Here is a 12,629-nt window from a genome sequence, read left to right as displayed (position 1 = left end):
TCATAGAAGGAGGCTGTGTGGTCCAGTGGTTAAAGAAAAGGGCTTGTAACCAGGAGGTCTCCGGTTCAAATCCCACCTCAGCCACTGACTCATTGTGTGACCCTGAGCAAGTCACTTCACCTCCTTGTGCTCTGTCTTTTGGGTGAGACGTAGTTTTAAGTGGCTGCAGCTGATGCGTAGTTCACACACCCTAGTCTCTGTAAGTCGCCTTGGATAAAGGCGTCTGCTAAATAAACAAATAATAATAACAAGCTACCTCACTGAACATGGCTTCTTTTCTGACAGCAATATACACGTGCCATGAGATAAATGTTTTATTCAAATATATTTGTATAAAATTTAATTACATATATATTATCAATTGACCTTGATTCTTTTTGTTTTCTGTTTTTAAGGAACATAAAGCAGACAGACTATCACAGAACCTGCTGGCTTGCTACACAATGCAGACACTGCCTCTTCCTCTGTTTGGCTGCTAGCAAGATCTTTACAGCGATTTGCTGAAAATAATTCAATAGCAGCATATATTAAATTATATTGCCATCAGAAGCTTAAATTGTGCAGCTTATTGTGGTGACGTCAATTTGTCCAACTCTCCTTATTTTAGCAACAGCAATTGATAATTAAAGGCGCAGCAGTCTGTAACAGTATGTAACACTAGCACAGAGCCTCTTCGACAACTTTTGTTAATGGAGTGTTAACGGGCAATGCGTGTCCGGTTTTCAGTGTACTAGAAAGGCGGACAGCAAGTTTAAAATCCGGACTGTCCAGGCTAAAACCGGACACTTGGCAACCCTAGTTCAGATAGCTGCTGCACGGCAACCAAACAAGTCACAAACCTGAGCCTCTAGATAGATTATCTAGACACACTGTTATGCTATAAACATTCTATGAGTTTCCAAATCTTTCTCCATTTGAGGAGTTATAAAACAAATTGTTTTCTATGGGAAAATACAGCCTTGAGGCCGATGTAAACAAATCACTTTTTGGTTACTTCTCTCTCTTGTAACTTGGCGACCCCTGGGAGTTTTTCATGTGGGTGGTCTCTTTAGATGCACAAGGGTCTAAGGAAACAAAAATGGTGGGTGTTTTTCCGAACGTGTTTAAGTTCCACAAAATTGGACTGTTTTTTCATAGAGATTCATGGGCGGGGAGGGGCTTGTATTTTATCCTGTAGCTCAAAAACCCATGGGGCACCGAGCTAGAAGGAGGTCTATATATGTCCAAGGGTCTAAGGAAACAAAAACGTTTTCCAGAAGGTGTTTATAATGTGGTTTGCCATAGACATTTCTGGGAGCTGTATCTCGGGTTCCGGGGGACCCCGAGACTTCAAATTCACCACAGGGGTCCCCCTCCGGCCCCTAGTCAATCTTTCCAAGTGACATGCACCCAGCTGGGAAGGGCCCCAATTCTGACTTTTTTGAAAGGCTATTAGAAATCTATGATCACAGGTCCACTTGAGGGTGAAAATGGGAAAATTTGTTTAAGAACATAAGAAAGGTTGCAAACAGAATCTCATCAAGCAGCTTCTTGAAGGATCCCAGGGTGTCAGCTTCAGCAACATTACTGGGGAGTTGGTTCCAGACCCTCACAATTCTCTGTGTAAAAAAGTGCCTCCTATTTTCTGTTCTGAATGCCCCTTTATCTAATCTCCATTTGTGACCCCTGGTCCTTGTTTCTTTTATTCAGGTAAAAAGTCCCCCGGGTTGACATTGTCTATACCTCTTAGGATTTTGAATGTTTGAATCAGATCACTGCGTAGTCTTCTTTGTTCAAGACTGAATAGATTCAATTCTTTTAGCCTGTCTGCATACGACATGCCTTTTAAACCCGGGATAATTCTGGCTGCTCTTCTTTGCACTCTTTCTAGAGCAGCAATATCTTTTTTGTAACGAGGTGACCAGAACTGAACACAATATTCTAGCTGAGGTCTTACTAATGCATTGTAAAGTTTTACCATTACTTCCCTTGACTTAAATTTTACACTTTTCAATATATATCCGAGCATTTTGTTGGACCCATTTATAGCTTCCCCACAATGTCTAGAAGATATTTCTGAGTCAACATAAACGCTTTGATCTTTTTCATAGATTCCTTCTTCAATTTCAGTATATCCCATATGGTATTTGTAATGGAAATTTTTATTTCCTGCATGCAGTACCTTACACTTTTCTATAATAAATGTCATTTGACATGTGTTTGCCCAGTTCTGAATGCTGCCTAGATCATTTTGAATGACCTTTGCTGCTGCAGTGGTGTTTGCCACTCCTCCTATTTTTGTGTCATCTGCAAATTTAACAAGTTTGCTTACTATACAAGAATCTAAATCATTAATGTAGATTAGGAAGAGCAGAGGACCTAATACTGATCCCTGTGGTACTCCACTGGTTACCTCGCTCCATTTTGAGGTTTCTCCTCTAATCAGTACATTCTGTTTTCTACATGTTAACCACTCCCTCATCCATGTGCATGCATTTCCTTGAATCCTTACTGCGTTCAGTTTGAGAATTAATCTTTCATGCGGGACTTTGTCAAAAGCTTTCTGGAAATCTAAATAAACCATGTCATATGTTTTGCAATTATCCATTGTCGATGTTGCATCCTCAAAAAAATCCAGCAGGTTAGTTAGACACGATCTCCCTTTCCTAATATCATGCTGTCTGTCTCCCAGGATATTGTTCCCATATAGGTTAGGGGTGTCAAACTCAGCTCCTGGAGGGCAGCAGTGTCCTCTGGTTTTCGTTCCACCCAAGCTCTCAATTACTTAAATGGTCTAATTATTTGATTAACTGGACACATTTAACACTTCTCTTCAGTTCAGTTTCACAGGTAGTGTACCTTGAATCAAGTGCATTTCTAAAACCATCAACTGAAAAACATATGCCAAATTCAACAAATAATTAGATCAATTATGTTAATTGAGAGCTTAAGTTGGAAAGAAAACCAGAAGACCCTGTGGCCCTCGAGGACTGGAGTTTGACACTCCTGATATAAGTTGTAATGGCGTCAAGCTCTAGGGTGCCAGATAGTAATAAATGTCCTATCAAATTATTTAACTTAACCACATTACCAGGACCAGAAAACCCATGATCCTATTCAAGTCCTATATAGTCAACCAGAGTAAAAGGGGACTATTAATTAATTGAATGACCAAACAAGTTGCTTATGAGGTAATTATATATATATATATATATATATATATATATATATATATATATATATATATATATATATATATATATATATATAGATGGCTCCCGCTTTAAGTCCATTTACCCAAAATAATGAAACCAAAATTACAAAAGCAAAATAAAAAAACCAAGTTTTACAAAACAAAGAAACAAAACATGTACAGAACAAAATATTAATTAACCAAACATAAAAAAAAGTTAATTGCTGTGGTAGTAACAAACAGTACAAGACAATGAAAAGCTTTTCATCCCTATTGGAAACCTGCTTTAAATACGGTCCTTCCAAGAGACAAACTAACTTTACCATCGTGTTACCAAAGACACCTCTTTAGTAATCAACGCCAGTGGTTGCGGGAATATACCCTCACGAGCCAATTTACACTATTAAACTGCAAGCCGGGTTTCAATAGTCTCAGCGAACACACACAACGCAATATACATACCCAACAATTAATCAACAAAGCAAAAGTTAATTAACAATTTACTAAAATAAAATACAGAAACAAAAAAAAAAAAAACACCAGTATACTATAAAGCAATATTTATAATTATTTACTGGTCAAAACAAAATAAATAAATAGAAGAAAAATAATAAAGTAAGGAAAATAACACACGAGTCTGTAACACACAAGGATTGGCGGTAATACTATAGCAGTTCTGATAGACAGAGTAATGTTCATTTAATATGCTGCAAGTCAGTTATATTCGAATTATTTTCTCTTCCTTACAGGGACTGTATTGGATATTTAACCAGTCACAAAAATGTCAATTTCCCTTTAGCAATCGAAACAACGATGCGGGAATCCTTTCAATGACCTAAACCCAAACTACCCAATTTCAAAGCTGTACGACCTGTTCCGCTGGAACAAACAGGTTAGTTAACCTTGTTTGTTCATCTGGCCTCCGGCACGTAGTTTGTTCCAAATACTTGACAAGTAGTTTAGGTAACGTTTTCCTCATGCAGCCGCTGATAATATAGAAAACTTTTTCCCTTTCAAATTGTTTCGTTCGAACACGCCATCACAGTCACAGCCCTCAGCTCCAAACTTCCCGATGCAATGCCTTCCATCCCAGACTGCATAGCAAACAGGAACCGCCAACCTCCATACAGCACCCGTAGTGACCTCCAGCAAGCCTCCTCAACAAGCTAATTGTTCAGCTTTTATACGCAAGTGGCTCTCTGTTAAACGTGCAGTCTCGATAGGTCATGTTTGCCACAAAGTTCCATTTTGGATATTATTATAATTTCCATAAGTTTACAAATAATAGAAGTCAGGCTTATTGGTCTGTAGTTACCTGGTTTGGTTTTGTCTCCCTTTTTGTGGATCGGTATTACGTTTGCAATTCTCCAGTCTGTCGGTACAACGGCATGATCTTGGTTAGTGGTTTGTAAATAACTTATTTAATTTCTTTGAGTACTATTGGGAGGATCTCATCCAGCTCATTTGTTTATTTTAAGAGCTCCTAGTCCCTTTAACACTTCTGCCTCTGTTATGCTAAAGTTATTTAAAATTGGATAGGAACAGGTCGACATGTGGGGCATGTTGTCCGTGTCCTCCTTTGTAAAAACCTGTGAAAAGTAATCATTTAATATATTTGCTATTTTTTTTTCTCTGCATCTATAATTTTGCCATTTGTATATCTTAGACATCTGACCTCCTCTTTGAATGTTCTCTTGCTGTTATAATATTGGGAAAACTTTTTGGAATTTGTTTTAGCCCCCTTAGCAATATTGATTTCTATCTCTCTCTTGGCCTTTCTAACTTCTTTTTGTGTACTTTGTTCTTGGTCCCTTTTAAATGCTCTGTAAAGTGCCTTTTTTCTCTGAATATTTTTTAAATGTATCTATTAAAACATTTTTTTACCATTTTTAGATTTAGATTTGTCTACTTTTGGGATGTAATTGTTTTGTGCCTCTAGTATTACATTAAAAAAACAGCCATCCTTTTTCTGTGGATGTTTTCTCTATTTTACTCCAATCTACTTCTGTTAGTCTTTGTTTCATACCTTCATAGTTTGCCTTTCTAAAATTGTAAACCTTAGTCATTATTTTGGGGTTTTTAAAAAGCACTTCAAATGAGACCATGTTGTGGTCTGAGTTTGCCAATGGTCCCCTGACCTCTGTTTTAGTTATTCTATCTTCGTTATTTGAAAAGACTAAATCAAAGCTGCCTCCCCTCTAGTCGGTGCCTTGACAAATTGTGTTAGGAAGCAGTCATTTGTCATTTCCACCATTTCAATTTCATCTGTCGTGCTCCCCACTGGGTTTTCCCATTTTATATGGGGGAAGTTGAAATCCCCCATTAATATGGCTTCTCCTTTGCTGCACGCATTTCTAATGTCATTGTATAACAGATTATTTTGCTCAGCGTCTGAATTTGGCGGTCTATAGCATACCACTATTATTATGCCCTTTGAATTTTTTTTCATCATTCTGACCATATTTATTCTGCGTTGTTTTGCTTTTTTTTCTTCCATATTTAACACCTGGGCTTCAAGACTATTTTTGATGTATAGCCCTACCCCTCTGTCTCTTCTGTCCTGCCTGTCTTTCCTATATAGTGTATATCCACTAATATTATATTTGTCTTCAAGTTTCTGTAACACCTACCACATTGTAGTTACTTGTTAGTGCAGTAGCTTCAAGTTCTAGCATTTTGTTTTTGAGACTTCTAGTATTAAGATAAATACATTTAATGGCTATCTTACATGAGTTGCTTCCCTTGTTTTGATGTAGTCTCCATTCTGTTTTTTTGTTGATTTCTCCCCCCTTTCTAGTTTAAATGCTTCAGGACCTCCTCGAGGATCCTTTCTCAGAGTAGATGGGTTCCATTTTATTTAAGTGCAGTCCGTCCCTCCTATATAGATAGTTATTGTTGTAGAATGTGGTCCAATCTTCAATGAAGGTGAAGCCTTCCTGTGTGCACCACGATTTCAACCATACATTTAGCTTATTTATTTCCAGCTGTCTGTATGAACCTTTTGCAAGGTGCCGGCAGTATCCCAGAAAATACCACAGTTTTGGTCTTGTCTTTTAATTTCCTTCCTAGATCTCTGAATTTGTTTCGCAGGGATTTTGGCCTGTCTCTTCCAATGTTGTTTGTACCGATGTGGACGCCTACTACCGGGTTGTCTCCTGTTTGTTCTAGGAACCTGTCCGCGTTCTCAGTGATGTGCGTGACAAAGGCTCCTGGAAGGCAGCACACTGTTGTAGTAACAGGTTCCAGACTACACACTGAACTTGCTGTGTTTCTCAATATGGAGTTCCCAACAATCATGACCTCCCTTCTTTTTGCTGTCTGGCCAGCACTGTTTATAGGCTTCTAGGTGCCAGGATGACTCGGCAAAGAGCATTAACATCCTCACGGCTTGAGTTTTTAGGGCACACCATTTTAGGAGGTGGTTTCTGGCATTCTCGTGAATCTAGAACACTTTGAATTGTGGTTCTAGGTGCTCAGGTTCAAGAGTTACACCCCCAAAACTGTGACTGCTTTTTGGTTATTTCTCTCTCCTGTTGGGAGTTTTCTCTGTGGCTCTTTAGATGCACAAGGGTCATAGCAAAAGAAAGAGACCCTCTGTGTTCGTAGTACTTACAGCCGTGGAGTTATGAAATATATTGTTTTCTATGTAAAACTAGTTAGGCCTGAGGCCTATGTACACAAATCACTTTTTGGTTACTTCGTTCTCCTTTTACTCAGCGACCCCTGGGAGGTTTTCACTGTGGGTTGTCTTGTTAGATTCCCAAGGGTCTTAGCTAATGAATGAGACCACACACCAGTGCCAAAATGTTATAATGGGATTTCCCATAGGCAGTGACATACACCCCCCAACACTTTTTTAAAGGATTGCTCTAGAACAGAAGCACCTAGAAACGCCATTCAAAGTGTTCTGGTATCAGCACAGCAGTGTGCAAGTGTTTCCAGAGCTTCATAATGATCTATACATAGGAAGATTTTTAAGGAAAAAAAGAGACGGAAAACTGTATTTTTCATTATATAAAAATAAGACCATCTATACCAGGCTGTCTGAATGTCCTATAAAGCTGGAAACGGGGCACAGAGTATCAGGGGACATGTAGAGACTCAGGATTGTGGCTTGTTTGGCTGCCATGCAGCACCTAGACACTCAGTTGAAAGTGTTTTGTGATCAGAGTAGCAGCCTTAGTGTAGCATGCCCAATTTCCTAGCAATCCTTTAGAAAAAGTATTTTTGGGCTTATGTCACTTTAAAAGCACGCTTTATAATGGTGTCTATAATCTGAATATACAGCTTTGTCAAAAACACCTTCGTGAAAACGCCCGCCAGGGGACGCTGGTACAGGAGAGAGAAAACCTCAAGCCTGACTGTTCTGCCTCTCCATGAAATGTATGGTGTTATGTTTGGAATTACTATTTAATAAAAAAATACACAAGGTATTTTAATAATACCTGACATCAAGCATATAATTCATGTGTAAGAGAAGTTTAATAATAATTGTCTCTGGATTGAGTATAACACGTTTCTATAATTATTTTGCTACAGGGTCTAGCCTGTCTCTCTGTGCACACCATTCAGTGTGTTAATGGTCACCTACCTGCCCCATGTGTGGCTCATGGGGGACCACAGAGACTATTCAAATGTGTCTGATGTGTCTTGATTACGCCTATGGAATGCACAGTCAAATCGGGTGCTTTACCACACCTCTCTATGATTTTTAACATGCATTCACTATGGCTTATTACAATTTGCTATGCTTTTACTGTGGGAAACTTTTATAATGGTATGGACAGGAGGGAAGGAAAGATTAATCAATTAACTGGAAATAGGTAAGCATTGATGCAAAAGATAGTTTTAAAGTTTTATGTGGGATGTGTTTCAATCTATAAAAGTTTGGCTGACAGAGGAAAACACATTTTCCCTTCTGCTTGTCCCGAGCAGAACCTGTCAGAAAAATATTCTAAGATTCTGTCACACATCCAAATGTAGAGCACAGTCAAGGGAGCCCTGGCCGATATTTCCTACCATGTATGGCAGTGGAAAGTTAAGCCCGTTGATATGTACGTTTACTGCCAATTACGAACTATAAAACATGCTTCTGATATTTCAATAAACTGTGGACTCAGCACAGGTAGAATTACAGCTTGCCATATGAAAATAAAATGATTTCATTGATGGAGCATTTAATATAACATGGCTGTATTAAAACTGCAGTATAACATCATTGCAGTTTGAATGAAAAAACAAATTATGCTATTCAATTCTGTTTCAATTAAATCCATATTCTCTTGGCTACCTACTGTATATGGTTTTACAAATGTTCAAAATAAATAAAGGACAGTAGAAAGTGTTGAGTTAATTTTAAACGGGAAATGTGTGAAGTGTGACATACCTACAACCGCTTCCATTGTATTATTTTCTGTTTATTTAGCAGACGCCTTTATCCAATGGTGACTTACAGAGACTACGGAATGTGAACTATGCATCAGATGCAGAGTCACTTAAAACAACATCTCACCCAAAAGACAGAGCACAAGGAGGTTACGTGTCTACTCAGGGTCACACAGTGAGTCAGTGAAAGAGGCAGGCCTTGAACCATGGACCAGATATGGAGTCTAAGCCCTAAGCCCTTTTCTTTAACCACTGGACACACAGTCTCCTCATTATATCCCATTGGTACAACGCAATCGCAATATCTGAAATGTGTTCTGCCATTGTTATAGCTATCCAGATGTTTTGACATCTGCACTGCTGGACCCATGCATTTTGGGAAGCTGGTATTTCACGTTGCAAAATGATATTGCCATGTGAAAGAAATCCAAAAGGCTCCATTGAAACTTCAGCAGGAAAAATTATTTCATTTCCTGCTTTAACGATTGGACAGTGATCAAAACACCTTGTTTCGTATACGCAACGTCACTTCTTATGAAATCAGCTTGTGTCAAGTCCCGAGTCAGATTTTTAAAATGTTTTTGCTGTGACTATGTAGAGATCCAGTGCATTCAAAGTGTCTGTTTTAACCTGTGGGCCTAGCCGCTGTTTTCACATCTCACAAACACAGGAGCTCTGAAGCAGAGTTCAGTCTGACTCCTTTCATCTTGTTTAAGAACTCGGTCAGTGAACAGGCCCAGTTTGTAGTATTGTTTATATTATGCACATATTTAGAGGTGAACTCTCGACTGCAATGTTATTTTCCAGTAGGATTCTGGGAAGGAGAAGGACTGAATCATTAGGGACTGTACATTCACACGAAAATGGGGCGGAAATCAGGAGTTCACTGATGAACAGAACAGTATAACGAGACTTAAATATATGATTAGTCAAGTATTAACACAGTGGTGGGCAACCTAAGCTAATCAGAGGGCCGCATGTCGAGCCCTCAAACAACTCCAAGGGCCGCAAGACCCCCTTTACCGCAATTACAAGGCAAAATGATACATTTTAATTTAAAGAGCTATATATTACATTATATAAACATTAAGAATGAATAAAGGACTGAACACATCAATACAAAAGAAAAAGCATATAAAGTCATAAATATACTACTTACTGAATGCGACTTCTCTGTGATCATATTTTCTACCAGCTTTTTGATATTAGGAGTAAGGCAGACAGCTCCACTGTTAGCAAAGTCAAATCCGAACCGGTTTGTAAGCAATGACATAACTGGCTTCAGCTCATTCAGTGATGAAAACCGTTTCTCAAAATGCTCCTCCAGTCTAATAAGCATGCCTGTGTGAACGGATGCATCATACTCTATCTCGCTGGAATCAGAGCTGTTCATTGTCAAGTTCAGCCTGTGAATGGGAACGTGTAGTGTAGTGAAATGTTCCAGTACCTTTCCCTTGCTTAGCCAACATACTTCAGTGTGTAAGATGAGGTTCCCATATTCAGTATCCAGTTGATTCAGAAGTTTGATAAACAGCCGATGGTGCAATGGTTCACATAAAATTAACAGTATGCACCATTTTGTTCATAACAGCTTTCAGTCCATCTCCCTAGTCTAGCTTTGCACAAAGTGCCTCCTGGTGGATTATGCAATGCACTCTGAAAGTTAGGTATGTGAGATCTCAACAATGTCACAAATCAATCCATTTATTTTTTCTCCTTCTTTTGAAACTATAATAATTACCACAGAGAAGAATTCAAATAAACTGGTGGGTTTAACCAGCAACAAAACTCTTGCGTGAACTGAAATGTCATACCTTGCAACAGCACTCTGTTAACACAGTAAATGATTCACTTTTTAAAGAAGCAGTGTACATTCTTGTTTTGATTTTATATTCAACAATGGAAGAGAGCATAAACTCACTTTCGTTCTTACAGATTTTTTTTTTTGGGCAGGTAGAGGGGTTTCACTTTTTTTTTCAGCTGGACGAGGGGGCCACAGGTACATGCGTTGCCGGTTGCCGGCTGCAAGCGGATCACAGGCAGTGGGTTGCCCACCACTATATTAGAGCTAGAAATGTCTTCTTGTTCCGTAGCTTCACTAACTACTTCAGGTAGTTCTAAATTGGAACAACCAGCGACCCAACAGCTTAGTATGGGACTAGTACCAAGACTGGGTAAAGTTACAGGGTAATTAAATTGAAAATATCAAGACAATTCTGTTTGGGTAGGCTGACAAGATTCCTTTTGAGTGAATGTGTGTCTGCTAATGTCCAAAACAGCTGTTTGACTACATTACAAGAAGTGTAATATTCATTAGCCTTGCAGTTCGCACATAATCAGTACAAAATGAAGTTATTTTAATGTAATGCTGAAATGTTTCTAATAAACTAATGCAGAATTTTTTTTCCTGAAATTGAAAATAATTATTCCTTAATTTTTCATTAACTACAATGTACTTCTTTAATAAAGTGGTGACTTACACCATTTTGGACAGTATAGTTTCATACATTTCACTTTCTCAGTTAAAACAAAATCTGCTGTATATAGGCTGAAGCTATCCTACTAACGAGGAGTTCCACACCGTATCGATGGGATTCCTATTCAGTCAGCAGTCGGTACAAACCCTTTTGTTTCCACAATTCTGTTATTATTTGTTCTCTACTTACCGTTTGTCGATTCCTATTTACCTCCATGGAGATTTAAGCTGCTCGGCTTCTCCCAGCCTGTTCATTCTCACATTGAACGCTCCTTGGGTGTTACACAGATCAAAGCTATGAACCCCCTTTCTTTCCAATTCCCCGCTCACTTTTAAACTTGAGGGTCACTCGAGTGCCCACCTGCTGGATGAATATTATTATTATTTATTTCTTAGCAGACGCCCTTATCCAGGGCGACTTACAATCGTAAGCAAAAACATTTCAAGCGTTACAATACAAGTAATACAATTAATATTGCTGTACTTCAGCATCCCTGTTGAGCTGCACACATGTGACACTAACTTTCTCACATTCACACACAGCCTGAGGCCAAGTTGCCAAACATAGGTAAAAGTTAACTCTTTCTTAGAGTTCCTATAGCAGGTAACAATAGGTAACTTCCTCAAATCTGTGATGATCCATGGAAAGGAGGCAACCCTAATATCTATAGAATTATAAAAAATACAGCTTCATGAGTAGTAATTGCATCCTCATGTATGTTTTCAATGTGCATGATCATGTTCTAAGTGATTGTGTGTGAATGTGTTTAATATTGAATTAAAATAAGAAAGAAGTGAAAAGTTGAATGGTGTCTGTTCTGTTAATTTGGGTAAGTTCTTCTTTATAAGCTATATTTACTGGATGCATTTAGTTTAACCTGATGAATCCGATAGGGGCCTCAGTCATTAATGGCACAACATCTAACTCCCAATATGACCTGCCTATGAGGCATAAATAGAAGATCATATGAAATAAGAACTTAACTGGATCAGTTTCAATAAATATTGTGTTATCATCTTAACCTTTAGCCAAATCTTGTGGACACACGCAAATAGTAAATGGAGTAAAGTTTCATAAGGGTTTGTGGGTATCTTTAGTGAGTAAAGTTTCATGACCTTATACAGAAGCCAGTTTTGCTGAGCTGGCAAAATGTTCTTAATAAAATCAGAAGAGCAGAGCCTTCACCCTCACTGATAGGCGTGTCAAGTAGTGGTAAGTTGCGTTAGGTTTAAGTGTCTGTATTATCTTCATGTTGTTGTACTTTGATGGCAGCCTTAGAATAAGCAGCACAGCTAATAATACAGAGTGAATATGTTAATATTAGAAACATATATGGATTCGCATTTAAACATGATTAGGACAGAAGTGTTTACATGCTAGGAAGAAGAATTTGCAAACACAAACAAGTAGCACAGATTACTATTTGTTAAACTGTTAAAACTGAATCTATTTAGCCTAAAACAGAGAAGATTTTTAAAAAGCAGATATAAATAGATAAACACATAGATTTATCTCACATTTTTATAATTCAGGGCTTTAAACATTTGCTAAATAAATGAGATTTTTTTACAAGAATGCTTTTTTGAAATGATAAA

The sequence above is a fragment of the Acipenser ruthenus genome, chromosome 58 (genome assembly GCF_902713425.1).
Source record: "Acipenser ruthenus chromosome 58, fAciRut3.2 maternal haplotype, whole genome shotgun sequence".
NCBI lineage: Eukaryota > Metazoa > Chordata > Actinopteri > Acipenseriformes > Acipenseridae > Acipenser > Acipenser ruthenus.
The sequence above is the reverse complement of the archived record's forward strand: the minus strand, read 5'-3'. Positions refer to the sequence as shown.